Source organism: Lepeophtheirus salmonis, chromosome 7 (genome assembly GCF_016086655.4).
Source record: "Lepeophtheirus salmonis chromosome 7, UVic_Lsal_1.4, whole genome shotgun sequence".
Lineage (NCBI taxonomy): Eukaryota > Metazoa > Arthropoda > Copepoda > Siphonostomatoida > Caligidae > Lepeophtheirus > Lepeophtheirus salmonis.
Window position 1 is genome coordinate 38606675 of NC_052137.2, and position 19081 is coordinate 38625755.

Genomic DNA, 19081 nt, shown 5'->3' on the forward strand with positions numbered 1-19081 from the left:
TGAGTTTTGTTGACACCATAGTGACTTTTATTGGTTGGATAAGAATTGAGTTATTGCACTTTTTCTATGCCGAAAATTGAATTTTATTCTCATGTCTACTCAAAAACATGACATCACTTGTTCTTTTGAATTTTATGTTGATATAGCTGGATGCCACATCGTATACTCAGCCCCATCTGTTTACATTTATTTTACTATTTATATTACGGTACAACATTTCATTAAATCAAAAGGGTATGATTATAAATTAATAAATATATTATTATATTAAACATGAATATATAAAATACAGTGCATAATAACAATGTTAAATTATAATTTAAAAAGATTTTCGTCAAAAATGTGGAAGAAAAAAAGTTTCTTATCAATTTTTTTTTAGTTGTTGTTAGAATTTAGTAATTAACTATTGTCTGTTTTCAAAATCCTGTCCTAACTTTTTAATAAATATATATATTTTTTTTCTTTGTCAAAATTGTCCAAAAAAATTGTCTACGAGCAACTGTTGGTAAATAAAGAAACAACATGATACGCCAAATAATAACTAGAACATTATTCACGAATAACAGTCCCTGTAAATATATTATTAATTCATTATGTCATGATTAATCTTCAAGCAACCTTGAGTAAATAGAGACGATTTAATTGGGTTAATAATCAAACAACAAAATTACAATTTTAAATTACGTAAAATAAGGGATAATTAATTGGTCAAAGGTAGCTCTAATGCAAATAACTATATTTAAAAATGTACTTAAAACATTGTTTATAATTGTTGTGACATTATTTAATTATATTTTTTTCTTCTTCCAAGAAACTAATATTTATTCATATATTATACAAAAAAACAAAAATTATTAAGAAATAATTATTATAAAATAGAGATGTATACTAATGATGGGTTTAAGAATGGAAATCCAAGACCGATCTTAGTTCGGTACTGCCTGTCCTAAAAGTAAAATTTTGTCTAAATCAGTTTAAAGGAATAATTCGGCGTGGTTTTATCCAAAGTAATTAAATATATAAAACTAAAATATATATAAAGTTTAATATAATCCATTAAACATTGTAGATCATTTATTTATGTTGGAATCCTACAATTAAAAAATACTTTTGGTTTACATTTTGATAGAATATTGTTCTACTTATATCAATTTCAAAAACAAATAACATCATATCCTTCTTGTAAAACATTTAGCTTTATAAGTTCAAATTATAATTTCATTATTTTGAGGGAGTAACATTTTATTTTATGTACCAATTTGAAAATAACTATATTTGATATATGTACACGAAAATGTTTTCAATATATAAAAACATATTGGTATTAAAAATATGTTCTATATTTTGAATATAACTAGGACGGTTGTTCATTTTGAAAATGAGCAAATTCAATTTTACTCCAACTTTTCTTTTGCTCACAAATCTTGGAAACATTTTTATAACCAAAAAATGAAATCCACGGAAACCCCAAAAAATTACTTTTTCGAACCTTAAAGAGTGTTTGTTAACCTAATTCTTAAATTAAACAAGAAAGAAATCACGTATGATGTGATTATTTATGCCCTTGTATACTTGAGCCAATAGCTTTATAACTTTTTGCAATTAAGACAGTATATTTTTAAAGTCCTATTGAAGGTAAGAGGTCACAAAGAAATGTCAACTCCTTCCAAAGTTTCCATTGTTAGTAGTTTCTGTATAAAAAAACAAGAAAAAAACGCCAAAGAGTGCACCATTGATACCCAACAGAATCTACAGGAAACTCACAACAAGCTATTTAAGTCTATACAAAATGAGTTGTCTTCCTCCCCTTAAACTACTCACAATTTCCATAATTACTCATGTAAAATCACGGATATCCCATAAGATACTGTTAAAACGATCTCCGATCGAAAAACGTTGAACTTTGGATTTTTTAAATAGGATCTACAGAAAGAATGTGCTTTACACACAAGACAAGAGGGAAATACCTCAAATACCCTCCACTCACAAGCCACTTTTGCCTTTTTGTCGTTTTATGCAAAATATAAAAATTTACATTCTAAAAATTAGAAAAAATATCAAAGAACATTATCAATAAAAGGATATGCCTCCCTCAAACCCGTTTTACTTGTCCCTGATGTTACATTGGCATTATTTTTTTTCAGAAAATGGAGTAAGAAAGAACCGGATCTCTAGTGTAATCGAAAAACTGGGTCGGAATAGGATCTGTACCACTCAAATTTAGATATTGATTTGTTAAGAACCGAAACAATTAGAGCAAAGAATCGCATAGAACGCCGATCCATTACATTAATAATCAGAACCATTTCTTCTACCTATGTATTTGGAAATACAAAACGGTGTTCGAATGAGAACATAATTCAACTTATTTTTTTGATATTGCACTAATTTACATTCATTTCTATGCCTCTATTATTTGAGTATGATATATATGTATGTGAAATAAATTATTTCCCGTGTATAAATCAATACTTTGAGTACTTATTCATTTCAACTTGACTATATTTGATATAACATGATGAAAAGGGATATTTCATCATACTTTGTTACAAGAGGTAAAAAAAACTCCTCCAAATATGTTTAATGATTAAAAGTATACAAAAAATATATTGATTCAATTGCATGCTTTCTATTGAAGTGTAGAGTAATCTTGCACGTAATTCTATCCATCTTCAAGAGTTTTTTATATCTATTTTTAACTTATTGTCAAATCCTACATCTTTTCCCTATATAAACAGTGTAAGGAAATTATAGGTAGTTACGAAAATATCATATATATTGTCACTTGTATTTAAATACTCTAATGACTTTCTAAATCAGCCCACAAAATAAGTTAGTTTGTACTTATAGCATTTTTTCAAGAGCCACAGCTATAAATACATTTACTGTACGTAAACAAATTGTACCAAATATTTATTACTTTCAATGGATGTTGGGTTATAAAACGAAATTGTTTCGAAAGTAATCAGCTTTCATACGCTATATATCATTCGTTGGTATACGTCGAAAAACAACGACAATGGAGACAAAAAGATAGCTGATTGCAGATCTTCCTGCAACTATCACTCTGTAAAAGATGTTGCAAAATTGCTTTGTTCTCCTTGTCTGTAAGGTCAGGAGGCTCATAAATAGCAACAAGAGCATCTCCAGGAAGACAAAAAGTTTGCCACTGAAGACTATTTGACCGACAAGATCTTTGAAATTGACAACAAGGAGTACCAGGAGGTGATGAAAGAGATTATCTATTACCCTGAAGGGTATTACTGTTCGCACAACACTCACATCCTTGGCCATAAGGCCTTAACAACTCAAGCTTGGTGCAAGGGAAACCTCACAAACTTAGGATTTCCAAACTGGTGTCCCTCATCACCGGACTGCTCACCAAGGTGCTATGAAATATGGGTTTTAGTGGAGAACAAGGCTTACATAGTCCTCCAGCACAATTTTGATTCCCTAAAGGCTCCTGTTGAGAAGAGGTAAGCTTATATGACCCATGACTACATCATCAAGGTATACAAGGCCATAAAACCCAGATTATAGACCATGGTGGCCGGAAAAGGAAGACATTTTGAGAAATAATACATAATTGATATATAAGGTTCTTAGCAAGGGGTTACGCGGGGAAGCTTGGACTATTGAGAAAGCGGGATATCATATTGACAATGCTCTTTCTTCTTCATGTTTAGACCCTTCTGTGCGAGCAAGCATTATAATATAGGACCTGTATAATATATATATATATGTATGTATTAACAAAGGGTCATCCAGCATCATTCGGGTCAAGGAAGGAGCAGGAACGTAAGTCAAGTCGCGAGTTAGTGAGTTTCAAGCCTTGAGTCTTATTAAAATCTGAACCTGGTCGATCTGACGGAAAAATTCTAGTCGATTTGCGAGTCTTTCATATTGAGTCCTAGTCAAATCTGAAATATCTTTTTTCTAGTACAAATTGAGTACTCCTGTTCAATAATTTCGTTCATTGTAAAAATTGTGGAGCACTAGTGAGGCAAACTGACTTACCCAGCTGTTGCAAGCAAACTGGGCTACAGATCGCGCTGAAGCTTGACATCATAATAAAAAACAGTGCTGCCGACCTAGAAAAGTAATGTTTTTAAATCCCTTCAGCGTGGACAATTTAAATTAACATTTACGGGTACTTTTTTGACACAATATAAATGTAAAATTTAATAACACATACTGCATCGAATGAAATAGAATACATAATTGATCGCTCTAAATCTTAAAAATACATACTTTGCACGTACTTTTCAAACGACTCTCGTATCTATATATAGATAACTATAACTAAAAAAATAATCCAGGTACAAAATACCTACAAAATATTGTTCTTGATCAAATTGGTTTAAATCTTACTATTAAAAAAGATACGATTTGCTTAGGCACACAGTACATATTACATTTAACAATGATATATGTATGTAGTCAGTGCTACTTTTATAGTAATGATTTATTGTTGATAATATTCATTTGATGTAAGCATATATGTATATTGCTTTTATAATTAATATAGGAAATTTGAGACCATGACAATAGCAGCCAATATAACATCAGGCATTGTTACATTCAAGATGTAATAGAAGGAAAGGGGGGGGGGGAAGAGGAATAGAGAAGAAAGCAAACTTTTGGATTAAGACAAAAAAAGTAGTGAGTATATGTATATATATGCACATCAATATAGCCCTAGGTATAAAGTACCTATGGCTATATGTACAAGGAATATAGATGAAGGAATACAACAAATGATAAAAGTTTCTGTAAAAAATAACATTCTTTTTTTGTATTCTACTCTCTGCAGAACATTATTTCCCATTGTTGTTCGGGAAAAAAAAAGGAAAAAAGAAAAAAATTGAATAATCTTTCTTACGTCATTTGAAATGAATAATGGAGATTTAATGATGAGATGTTAACAATAGAGAAACATACAATTACTATACATAAGTTGTTAATTCTCTGCTTAGTGCATAGTATGCACAATGTACATGCTAGGAAGATTGCCCACAGGAACATTGACCACCAGAAAACTGCCTACAGGATAATTAGCATCAGTGGGAAAATTCCCCAGACTAAGGATCCGCAGATATTTTTCTCATCTGCAAATAAATCTCTTACATTTTCACAAAGGCAAGAGACGAAAGTTTTACTTTTCATATGATTGTCTCCTAAAAATACTCATGCCTGTTTGAGAAATATGGAAAAATATCTAAGAAATCGTTGAAAACAGATAGTAACTTGCTATTGCAAAAAAGTGTTGATAAATTAGAAGGGGCCCTTAATGGTTATTGAAGCGGCCGTGGTTTTTTTTTAATCAGCATCGAATCCCCAAGCTTATAATGCACAACTTGTTGATCTGGATATAGGCAATTATATAAGGAGTTCTTTAAAGTGACAGAGGTGGCTTTTCAGCTATCTTGAGATACTGCATTTAACCAACAGAAATACCGTATGTCTGCGCTAGAATTTTGGAGAATTTAAGAATGTCATTTTATTTTTGGCCAGGCAAGCAGATTGGAAAACTATTTATAGATGGGTCAGACTCATCTGTAGAGGGAATATATCGGTAGATTAATCACTATAAAACTGGCACAATTCCGGGCAATTTTCCTGCGATCAAGCCTCTGTGGATGGTACAAAACTATAAGGTCTATATGAAGTATATTTTGCCTCCATTATTTAATATTTATTAAACTTGTACAATTAGTTTTGTAAGAGGAAAAACTACATTAAAGGATTAACGTTTTTCTTTAAATATAGGTGTAGGTAAACGTTGTCTATATATGATGAAAGAACGATTTTAATATCTTTACAGATATTAATAACATGTAATTATTCAGTATAAGAGTCTATTACATTTTCAATAAGTGGGATTATACTTTATCCTAAAACATTTATGCTCAAGATAAATACATGTATATTGTATATACAAGGATTATGTTCAGTACCATAGATGATGTATTTGCACAATGTGTTAAAAAAGTTATTTAATTACTTTTTTTCTCTCTCCTTATTTGTTAAAGAAAATAAAAAACTTGTCAAAGCCTTATTACTAATTGTAACAGTTTGATAGATATACATTGAATAGTCGATTGAAATCGTATGCTACCTTTATTGAAGAGAAGAATATTTACTTAAGGATAAAGGATGTATCTAAAGACGTAGATATGCGGGGGGGGGCATATATAATCCTCAATTAGTCATAATTTATGCAGCAATTATGAAGACCAATAGGATTTTAGTCAGTTTGTTGATAAATTAACCTTTTTTCATGAGGATAAAAAGGACAATGTGTATTTTCTATAAAAAAAATGTCTACATTCCTTTGCAAAAAAAAAACCTTCCATATCAAGTATTTCTAAAATGAAATATCTGATCCAATCTACTTACTCTCCTCATAAAAAGTAATATTAATATCCCTGAGTATCCCTCCCAGGTCTGTCTAAAATCATTGAAACACCACTGGATACAATAAAAAGTGACAGATTCTTAAATGAAGGCTGTGATTTTCGCAACACATATTAAGTATGTCTGACTCAATGAAATTTTGAAGAATGCTTAGTAAGCCAGCAATATTTATCTATTTAATCTTACTATATAATCATTTCCTTACCAATTGAATAGATGTAAAATGAATGTGAGTAGCTGGCTCACACAAATCTGCCCACTGTACATTAGACTAAGTAGAACATTAACATTTTAGAAATCGATAATGGAAGGTATTGGGAAATATTTAATACTATAACAAACAATTCCATGTTAAATTTCAGGACGATTGAATCTAATTTGAAGGTTCTTTTATTTAGTTAAAACTTATTTATATATATATTTTTTTACATTACTATCAATTTTGCGGCCCGGCCGACCTTGTGAGGATCTAACATTGCTGGTTCCGGTTTTCCAGTTTTAATCTATATTCCCTGGATAGATGGAATAGCTCTAGAAAGAAATGACACCTTAAAACATAACAGTAAACCCGCCCACAAGGCAAAAAAGTGCCAAATATCTTGGCCCCAAAATGTAATGCCTGGATTTTCAGCCTGCAAACAGCCCGAACCTGCGCCCATGCAGTTCTATTCTTTGAGGGAGGATCAAGCATAAGGCCTCTTCCATGTATCATTCGTCTTGAGAGTCCCTGAAGAAGTCAATTACCCGTACAATTGCAAAGCTGGATCCGCGCGACGTCGTCAGGCCCTTCCAAATCTTAGGGGGCCGTGTGGGCAAAGTCATCAAGAAAGGCGGATCTTATTATGAATAATTAAATGTCCTTAAATGTAGCTTTCAAATCATAATAAAAATTTGTTTTAGTCCTTCTAGCTCATTTTTCTGAAGCCTTTAAAAATGTTCACCAGTTATCTGGATCCCTGTAAATGCATCAAGAGCAAAACCATTCAAATGGTAATGTTGTCTAACATAAATAATTAACGACACTCAATTTATCCCTATACCATAATGTAAAAATTCGGAAATGTGGATCAAACCCCCTCAAAACAAATCCTCCTTCTGTACATTTATGTATGTAATTATTTTACGCAAGTACAATTAAATAATGGAAAAATAATGGGAATGGAAAGGGTTATATGAAAATAGTAATACATTCATTGTTGCTTCCATAAATTACTTAAGAGTCAAAATGGAGAAAATGAATGAATTTCCATGGCTTGCTACCATATGGTTTAGGAAAAGGAGATGAAGGAAGGTGGGGGAGGATACATGTCTGTTATAAAATTATACACAATGTAATGAGAAAGGAGGGGCCTTCCTGCCTGGTTGCTTGCTCATATAGTAAGAGCAACAGAGCTATTAGACTCTCAGGGAGGAGGAATGAAAAGCTAGTAACTAGAGAGAAAAACTTTTCTCCCTCTTTTCTTTATATACTTGTGCTGACTACAGGAATCAATAGCTGTATTTTAAATCAAGTCCCTTCCAACTTTCCTACAATTATATTTTGATAGATTGAGTATTATTGAGTAATGACACTTAACGTAAGTTAAATGCTAAATCATTTAAACAAATATTAATGAGTAGGTATTTAATATACATTATCAGTCTGCGAATGTTTTTTGTTTTTTTTTTCAAACTGCGTATATATGTCTTATAAAAAGTTATAAGTTTTGGACTTTGCAATGAATTATGTGGGATCTCATTTGAAATATATAATCAGCAATTACAGTGAAACCTGTATTAAGCAGTCAGGCAAGAGACACTGAAAAAGCGACCGCTTAGTGCCTCTTAAACTCAGTTTTCTATATTGTAAGAATTCTAAATTTGAGAAATGGATATCGCCGCTTAGTGGACTGACACGTTTAAAACAGGTGACTGTTAGAGCAGATTTTACTCTATGTATAATGTGAATCTAAATCTATAATATAATATCCCTAAATTTACCTATGCGATGAAGAAACTTTTTTTTTAAAGTAACGTCATCAAACAAAACCCCGAAATTTTGAAGTAGTTCTTTGACCAACAAAGGACCATAAAACATATATTGATGCATTTTCGGGATTCCGAAAAATGCCCTACATGTTTTTAATTTCTTACTAGAAAGAAGCTGGATCAAATCCTTAAAAGAAAAAAAAGAAATTTTTTTCCTATCAAGTTTATAGTTACATTTGTTAATAAAACATTTTTAGAGTTTTTGAATTCCAAAAATTAAATTTTTTTAAATGACACACTAATTTATAGTGTAGAAGATTTATAATCCTCATAAAGACCTTGATCTCAAAACGTATCTTATATTATATATATTGAATGCTCTATTTGTGAAATATAAAAGTGTTTTCATAGGAAATAATCTTTCATAAATTGTGCAAAATACGCGTTGTTTTCAAAGTTTGTACCATGATTATCATTCTAGATATTGTATATCATTATAATAATAACAATTTTGTCATTGGTTGTAGTGACTATGAATGACTTAACATTAATAATTAAATAAATAATGGCTATTGAAAAAATTATGGGTAGCCTAGCCCCCCCGCTGTAGTGCACATGGCAGATTATCCTTAGGCTAAACTACTATCCTGAAAAGTTTCGTAGAGGGATGTGAGTTCCCATGTTTTCTTTGTAAGTAATTTTAATTATGACCAAAGGATTATTTTTGGTATTTTAGTCTTTTATTAGCATAAAAATTAAAGAATATAAAGTATTATAAATATTTTTCCTCTATGGAAAGCATACACCAAATATTGAGTAGACTCACAAATGTAAGCGTAACTTCAGATGAAAATAGTGTTGTGTTGACTTTTTTTGATTGCATCGGATCGAGTTGTTAAGGATTTAAACTAGATACTTTATTAATCTGTATTTTTTTTCAACTACATATTGACTGTTTTATTCTTATTAATTGTCTTAGCTTTTCATTAATAGGATGAGGTTAGGTATTTACAGAGAGGCTTCTAGAGGTTGATCCTAAAGATTAGAGAGTGAGATAAAGCCTAATATAATGGAGTTGTTGTCCTGGCTCGAGGAGAAGTAGCAACATCCCCATTATACTTGAAAATAGACTCACCATTTAAGTCGAGTCTACACAAGACAAGATACGATTGAAACAGATACACACATTTTGGCCACAATATGGCCTTTCAAATAAATCTATCGATCTCTTATTATTATCTTGTGATGAACAATTTTGTGGGTTAATTGCAGGTCCTCCAAAGAGTAAATAAGAATGATTTACTGACAAAATTGACGATAATTTGTTTAAGAATACTTTTTTAATCCACACTTAATTTTGAGAAAAATCATTTTAGCTTGCTTTTGTGTTGACGAGCTACATGTATGAAAATGACAAAAAGATCCATTAAATAAATTACATAGTTTGTGGACCATGTTCTTTTCCGTGCCTACCTCATATCATGAATCTCTTTTAATCATCAATCCTTAGAGACTCTCTAATTGAGGTTGAAATAGAGTTAACTCATTTGGGATAGATGAAGATTACTCGATTATTATATATATATATATATCCTCAGGTGTATATTTTGTAATTGCATAAATAGAAAGGAAGTTGAGTGACGCTTTCTATTTCTGTTTATATACATATATCTTATCATGGACAATGTAAGATAACTTTTCGTCTACGTGCTATATGTTAGTCGTCCGAATACTTCCTTTTTCTTTTTTAAGACATAAAGGGGAGTGCATTTAAACCTTTGTGACTTGATTTCATGAATGATCTTCATCAAATTTTCACAAAAATCAGCTTTATAAATTTGAAATTCAATGAATAGAATCGCCGTTAGCTTGTGCCCACGTTTACAACGTCCCTGAAAACGTTTTAGCCTTCTTGACCGTCCCTAGGGTTAAAGCCCGGAATGCCCTCCTAATCCAAGCTGTTAGGGATCTTGTGGTCGTGTGGGGACTTTCATTGGAAACCCGTTCAACATTGCCCAGACACAATAGTCTGAGGGTTCAATTCCAGTGAGTTAGGAGGTCAAGAACTCGGTTCCTTTGCAAAATGATTGTGAAAGGCATCCGGCAGGACTTACATCATAAACAAGAAAATTGAGTATTCTCTTGGTGTGAGTAGTGTGTCTTGGTGCCATATTTAAGGTCGGTTTTCATGCTGCTGAAGATCTAGGGGAAGGCTTTGGTGTGCAAAACACTTATTTATACCTTGGTGTTGACCATCAGGCCCTGCTTGAAGATGAAGGGCAGCATAACATGACCTTTGCTGTTAACAACATCAAGAACTATAACTTGCTATGTGTACTTGGCCTTTATGATCCTAGGGACATTATCAGGACTTTTTTACCAACCACCTATTTTTCCTCAAGCTATACTTCCAAGGATGAAAGATTTTTTTTTGCGTCCTAGAAGAACAATACAATCTTTTTTACGAGAGGCTTTTGTTATACCTTCATCAAAGTCTTGGGTTGTCTGATTCTTTTCTCACTGTTTGACGGGGTTAAAAACTATATCTTACAACGGTCATAGCTCTGGTACCGTAAGTCTTCATTCATGACACGATGAACCGTTGAACAGGGTGCAATGTTGATGCTGTAAGCGATTGGATTCGTCGATTGGCCGGGATTATTCTCATTTTTTTTCCTCAGCATAGCGGGACTTCAGATGATTTTGGCTATTTCAAGATCACAAGGCTTCTAAGAAATCCTCTTCAGTGACTCCTTACAAGACTGTTCGACATGTTTCCAGAATTTTTGAACGAATCAAGTATTGCAGCCGGCTGCTTTAGCCAAGAATGCATTCTCCGATTTAACATTTAATTTGAAAAAAATACACAAAGTGCACAATGATTTTGTTCCTGATTAAAAGAAGTCAGGGGTATCTTGTCGCATGGGAAGAATAATGATGAACAGACGTGGTATAATCGTACCAGATTTGCTCTTGATTAGTGTGGTTTGTAGGGGAATTGGAAGAAGCAAAAGAAACCTTTAAATGAACCACCCTATACTCCCTTGAGCGTACCTTGAATGGATATAACTAATAAGTAAATATATTATTATTTTTAAGAACCGTTTCTCTCGAAATACCATATTAAGATTTAGATTGTATTTTGTATTAGAATACCAGGTCGTTGCATTGCCCCAGGATTTAAAATAGGTAATCCGGATTATAAAATAAAAGGAAAATATATTATATTCACATTAGTAATCCGTCGAATCCTCATGAGTTGTGACACATCACTACAATTGGGGGAGACTTCAGTCTTCGTCCCTCCCAATTCATTCTAGATATAGTCCAGTTCAGTCCTACATATCTGTCCAAAGAAATATATAAATTGGTCCTTGATGACGTCACTCAACTATGCTTCCTCTTTGTTTAATCAGTTCTAATAGTGACAATCCTTAGGACCGACAGTCTAAAGGACCTGTTCCAATGACGAGGGGTTATATTTGGAAAAAAAAACTTCAAATATTAAATTTTCTTGTTAAAACCAAAAATTCCTTAATTCCTCGAGCCCACCCCCTGCGGACGTCCCTCAATACCCATAGGACCAGTGCTAAGATGGAAGTGGGCCAAATATATAAGTACTAACACAACACCATCAAAAAGTGAGAAATATATAAATCCTCTCAAAAAAGTTAGAATTATCCTTCAAATACTAAGAAACTTAAAAAGCTACTACTTCTCAGTAAATAGGAATGGAAGACTAAGATAATATTTTTTTTAAATGCAGATTTTTCGTACTTTTACGTAAAAAAACTCTCATCAACTCTGTTAAAATGATCTCTGTATTCAAGAAAAAGAGGAATCATGTTCGGCAAAGTAAAAAGTAGAAAATCTTTGATAATAAAGATTGTACTTCTGATCAGACAATGTGTATCAAAATTGAACGGTACGTCATAAATATATTATTTCATGATTTTTTTTTTTATTTATGTTTTTTTTCAGTCAATACTATTTGTTCATTTATTACTAATCATTATCGACCTTATTATTGATCTCATTAAATTTAAAGTTTTCAATACCATATCAAAATTTCAAGTTACAATTTAATATAAGATTCATTTGTTATGCGGAATAATGTACATGCTTATTTACGTTGTTCCATCCCTAATTAGTGTATACCATGTATACATCTAACATAATGAGAAAGTTGTATACATATATTGTACAGAACGTCTAAAGTGAGTTTTGAGAGTAATCAAAGCATGGTCCTATTTTTTTCCTTTCTCTCTTCCATACAGCCCTCATTCACTTTTTCTAAATATATATAGCATATATCTTTTTCTCAGGCTAATAATTCTTTTAAGATTAAACGTGCATGTACTTGCTAGTAATGTGAAAATTCTCAATTCCTCGTGAGCAAACATTTTTAAAAAGCATAAAAAAAAACATATGATGTCAACCTACAAGATATTAGTGTTCTTATTCATTATTTATCCTCATTTTGAAAATTGAAACGTAAATTTTGTATAGTTATCTACAGAGGTGAAAAAAGTATAAAAATGGAACAAAAACATTTTTGTAATTGCAATCTGAAAATATGTTTTTTATCATTTCCAATGCTAGGGCATGAAAGACGAAGACTAACAATCGTTGTTGGACTGGGAGTATAATGGAGAATTGTCACAAGAGTAATTTCTACCTATGTACGGGATCCGCCGAAAGTTATGTTAAATATTTATGAAAGTACTGATTATATAACTAATTACATAATTTGCATATAATTATAGACCTAGGTCGACACAAACTTTCGATAACAAGCCAGTAGTTTGGCCTTCAGGTCATCCAAATCTTGTTGGGGATCACAAAGGCTCTGTTCTCAAGAATGGAACACATGGAGTAATCCATAACGTTTAGAGAGAGTCTGATGGACTGGGCCAGACTCTCTTGTCTTTGAAGCCACTCTAATTGCCCTCACACCCCCGCTGCGTCTCTTTGGATGTGTGGGAGAGAGCACCATCCTGGGGTCTATGGTTCATTCTGGAAGAGTTGTTGGGCCCAGGGAACGAGATCTTCCTCGCAGATGGTGCTGATCCCCTCCTTGGTACCCCAGCTGGCACAAACACCAAGGGGGGCATCCCTTTCTCAGTCACGGCTGCACAAACCATCCCAGACTGCGGCTTCTGCACTCTGTTGACTCCATGGTCACACAGCTTACTTTTTTTGCCAAGAATCCGATCATTTTTGGGGTTAAAACACTGTTCCAAAATGAAAATCTTCTCATCGCTCAACACAATGGCGGGAGCCGTGCCATTCCTCAGCTTCTAGAGAATAGCATTGATTCTCTCAAGTCTTTAGCCTTGACCTTACTTGACAGGTGCTGTTGCCTCTTCAATTTGTAGGGATACATCCCAAAGTCATCTCAGATAAGGTATCAGATAATTGTTATTGCACCCATGTATAAATCCATGGCCATCTTGCTGAGGTTCATCCTACAATTTCTTGCAATTCTTAATTTGACTGCCTTGACGACTCAGGGTGTCATTTTTGACCTAGGTCTGTCCTTGATAGATTGAGTCTCTCATACCTCTCAATGTTCTCTTGATGATCATGGGTTTGACCTCCAGGCGCTTCAGTTTCCTCAAGATGGCTGGTCGAAATTTGCCCTTCCGCTACTCCTTGATTATACATAGTCTCCCTTTTTGCTTCCATTGTGGTTAAAAAACCTGTTACTTTATTCAAAACTGTTTGTTTTGATTTAGTTTTGATCCAACCAGAGTTTAAACATAATATTTCACAACCTTACATATAAATATAATATATATGTAAAGTTAATTTTAGAGGACTTTCCGTGGACCCTGTATATCATTGCTAGATACAGATTGGGGTTTTTGATTTACACTCACGAGGATTTTGACATACTTAGCAACTGTTGTCTCTGTGCTGATGAATTATTAAGTAGAACTCATGCACAAAAATTAACATAATTAGGAGATGAATTTAAAGTAGGTAATAAGTGTATCCATAATATGTTTTACATATATGTGGGTTAATAAAAAAGGTATTTTTTTTCATGTCCCCATTTCATTGCATAAGTGTGTTCATATACATATATGGAAAAATACTTCTCTTAGAATAGAATGTGCAGAATGCATTCATCAAAAAATGCAAATTATATGTAATAAGAAAGGTTGAGGTTGTTAAGGGAAGGGGGACTATACAAAAAAATAGGTATTAGTCAAATTCACTTATAGGTAAAGTTATACACCAAGTACTGTAACGAAGACCGCATAATCAAGATATCGGTACGACTAGAAATCTACTCAAATTAACGGGTGGGTTTCGTAACTTTGTTTTCAAGCTTTATTGATAGGTATTACATGTGATTGGGGTATTTGATCTGACTACAGAAATACTTTCCAAGGCAAAATCAATATAAAAAAAAAGATATTTAAAAATGTTTGAATGATAAAATGTAGATTAGAGTGATTATTGCTCTTCCCCTAACTTCTTCTCGCCATTTTTATGATCTAGAGGTTTGATATACTAAAGCTACATCCAGAATTTTAAATATTTTAGCAAATATCTAACATTGTCACATTCTTATTTTCGATTTGTGTTAAACAGCAAAACAATTATTTGTTCTTTGTTTCTTCTTTTTCATACTTTTTTTTTTAATAAAAAAGAATTATTAGCATCTGTGATCTAATAATCAATTAGTACCGAATGAAAATGCAAAACATTATTACACAAGGAATTTTATTAAAGTGTCTTAGTGAAGAGGATGTATACGAGTACCTTAAGGGATCAAAATTACTAAGCTATAAAGAAGTCTTGACATGTTGTTTTGCAAACGCTAAACAGCTTAAAATTGATATTTTCCTTTTATTGAACGAAGAAGTAAAATATGAAGCAACTCAATAATTTATATATCAGATTCAACGTTTTTATGACAAAGCAAGAATACCAAAGGTAAAAAACAACAACATTAGAACAAAAGTTATGTCATCCATGATAATGACTACTAAAAGAAAAGAAATAGAAACAAGCACAAATTGTATACAAGCAATCTTTGGAGTTTAACTATTCAAGAGGGGACAAATCCCCTTACACTCATGTTGGTGAAGCACCTTTGAAATAAATGTATACACAAAAACAAAGACCTGGAGCTCTTTACAATCCTTGGTGGATACCATTACTATACTCAGTAAAAATGATACTACAATCAGGTCGAATAAATTTGTTGACTTAAGGAACAGTCTTTTTTTACCCAGGACAATTGGAAAAATTAAAACAATTTGCACATTTCTTTCTACATATCTAGGTCAACTTCTGCTCTTATAAGTGACTTAAATCTGATTCATACTGTCCTAGAATACAATATTGTACAACCTTCTTTGTCAAGAGTTGCTATCAGAGTAATGAGGTTGCATTTGTAATGATTTGTAGAAGAATGGGTTCCATTAGCATTTTTTAGTGAGTCTATTGATGAAATTGTAAAAATAAGGATTAGGAGCAGAAATTATCAGAATAGAAATCCAGTTAGAAATGTTTAAATATATATTCTGATTTTTGAAGGAGACTTGTATCTAAATGGAAATCAATTAGTAGATATTGATTATTATAAAATCCCCTATCTGTTCTAAATGATACAGCAGACAAGGGACTGAGGCTTTGCAATGACTATTTAGGAAGATCAAAAGAGGGACAAAAAAATATTGAAGCACACAGGATAATTGTCGAGTCACTTGCCAAAACAGGGAACATATCAATCAGCTAATACAAGATAGTATCTAAGCCTTTGTGATTTAAATCAATATTGAAAGAAAATATAAGTTATTCAAATTTGTTAAACAATTTATGTTATGGATTGAAATGAAAATCATTCAATATGTTTAATCCAAATGTACAAACGCAAGATTCTGTTCAGTCCTTGACAAATTTTTGAAGATTTGTTTTCAAGGTGTAGCCTCAAGACCAGAGCAAAGGGCAATCACATAGAGTAACTTTTTTTTAAAAAAGGGGGAAAGAGATCAATCACCCTAATGAAGATACATATTTATTATATCCCTTGATTTCCCTCATTAACTATTCAATTTACATGAATTTGATAGATTTCTCCAATTACTTTATTTTTCTCGCTTTTAATCGATTCATGACATAGTTACATGTAAGAACTTAACTATTAATAGGGATTTGTAGTGCCTATTAACTAGACTCTATTCAAATATAACTGTTCTTCCTTGAAATGAAGAAGTTTTCAATATAATAAGTCTTTTTTACTTAAAACCCATTTCATATAGTTTTTTTCTATATATATATAAAATACTTAGAAATATACAAAGTAATTATTTCAAAATTCAACCGACTTACATAGAAATGCTATAAAATCTTTGTTTATCAACTTTTTTTCATGAAAAAGGTGTCAAGTTTTATATTAGATATTAGAGGGTATGTTGGTAAGTTACTCCAAATTACCCTTCACAAAATAGTTGACTAGATTGAGATCAGTGGAGCTACAGAGACAGTCATTCATAAAACATTGTTTTAGATGTTATCCTAGAGATATGTAACGCTCTTTTTGGTCATAGGGACTTATGCTGAGTCCAGTTGCTAGGCCTATGGATCCCCCAAGGATGTTTTGGGACCTGTATTGATTATTTTTTCCAATTTATTGATGAACTCTGTCTACCTGATCTATCTGACGTCCTCCTCATCCCCTCTATTCATCCCTCTACCTTTACACCCTTAGTATCTAAGAGGGCTTCCTGATATTTTACGTGATCTTCATGGATATTCACGTCAACATAGTCATAGTGCAGTTATCTGAAATAAGTTTTTTTTTTAAATGATCAGTGCAGTGTACTGAGTAATACTATGTTAACATGAAAAGGATTCAAGTATAATCAATTTTAAATGGATCACACAAATATAAATATATATTTGCACAAAATCTTTATAGCCCTCATCATTCTGCTAATTAACCTAAATTAAATAATTGAATGTGTACACTCTATTTATAAGAACAATTATTTTGTCTTTGATTCTTAGCAATAGAACATTCAAATTATGAATGGAATCATTGGTATATCAATCCATTATAATATTTTGACAATATGGCATGAGTGTTGTTTAGCTATGTATTTTTTTTTTTTTGCAAAAGCGAAAAGGGAGTAGCTCCATCTTACGGCAAAATAATACAACTCCCTTAATGATGATCATAATTAATATATATGAACAAAGCAAAGCTTGTCTATCTATCTGTCTGTCGATATGAATATATGAAAATGAGTCACCGGGTGCAGTCCATAGAGTGCTCCATGATGTAAGTAATAGACATATTTTTATCAAAGACATAACAACGTAGTCGTATTAATGAAACATTGCAGGCATGCACATGTATATCAAAAGCACTGCATTTCAGTTTGTAATTGGTCTCTTAAGTAATTCATATTTTATGTGCCTTTTCAGTATAAATCCGGATTTGAATTAAACAATAATGCGGTTATGGTAAAAGGAATTTGTTTTTTTGTACTAGTGAGCGCTTTTGAGTTTAAAGTACTTATCAGTCATCCCAACATATAATCTTTTTTTTTCAAACTATCATTATTTTATTCTTGAGGAGAGAACAAATATCTATTCATATAAGTATTGAGTAGTTTTGTGTGAGTGTTCTCATAAAAAACAAAAAGTAATACTGGAAATTTTCTTGTAAAAATATATTTTGTTAAAGGACAATTTGTTATTTAATCCACGCTTAATTACTCCAAGCAATGCCGGTACTACAGATAGTATAAAATATGGAGATGTTACTCACGTAGAGAGCTCTGTAAATTTTTATTTAAAATTAAGAAAGAATGCTCTTCTTAATTAATTTATGTTGTGGGCTTAAGCGCCAAGCTGTCACACCATCTTGCGGATAATATATATCCTTTTTTAGTTTTATCTTGCCCTGTTGTATCAATCGATGGAAGAAAAATAAACCTAGTTTGTGAAATCAAAGAATAGCTAAGGACAAGTTGGCTAACACTAATTTGGGTAAAAAAAGAAAGTTACAAAGTTCCAAAGCTTACAAAGAAAACTTACTTTATTTGTAAAAGATTTTTTTGATTCAATTTAATTTTGTTTTAAATAAGACCAACAAATACAAAATTATTTTCTGCAACTGTATATTGAGTATAACTTAAACAACTTAAAATTGAATACAATTAGCTAGGTTGTGAAATCGGTACCAAAAGTTGCATATCACTTCGAAACTTGTTAAAAAAAAACCTATTTATACCACTTCTACAATTTGAGTAATATGCCAAAGAGTGAACTTCAAAATTAACTCCATTCTCCCTTATACTGTCCTTTATAAATAATCCAATCCATACAAAAAAATGTCAAAAGTTTTTCAAAAATCTATTGATATGAATAACTTTGTAATCAAGATGATTGGTTTCGAGCTGATATTTTTAAAATAAAAATAAAATGAAATATATTTTTAAAATAGAAAACTTTATTATTAAAAAGTTAAAGATTTTGGAGGGTAACTTTTTCTCGCTCACTTATTTGTTTTGTTTTTTAAATTAGGGCCTCGGCATACTATCAAACTTATGTATGGAGTTAAATATTTAATATATCTAATATATTTATAAATTGGATGATTGTAACACTTCTTATAAGGCATTAAAATAAAGCAAAGAAAAGGGAATTTTACCATCAACTTAATTAATGT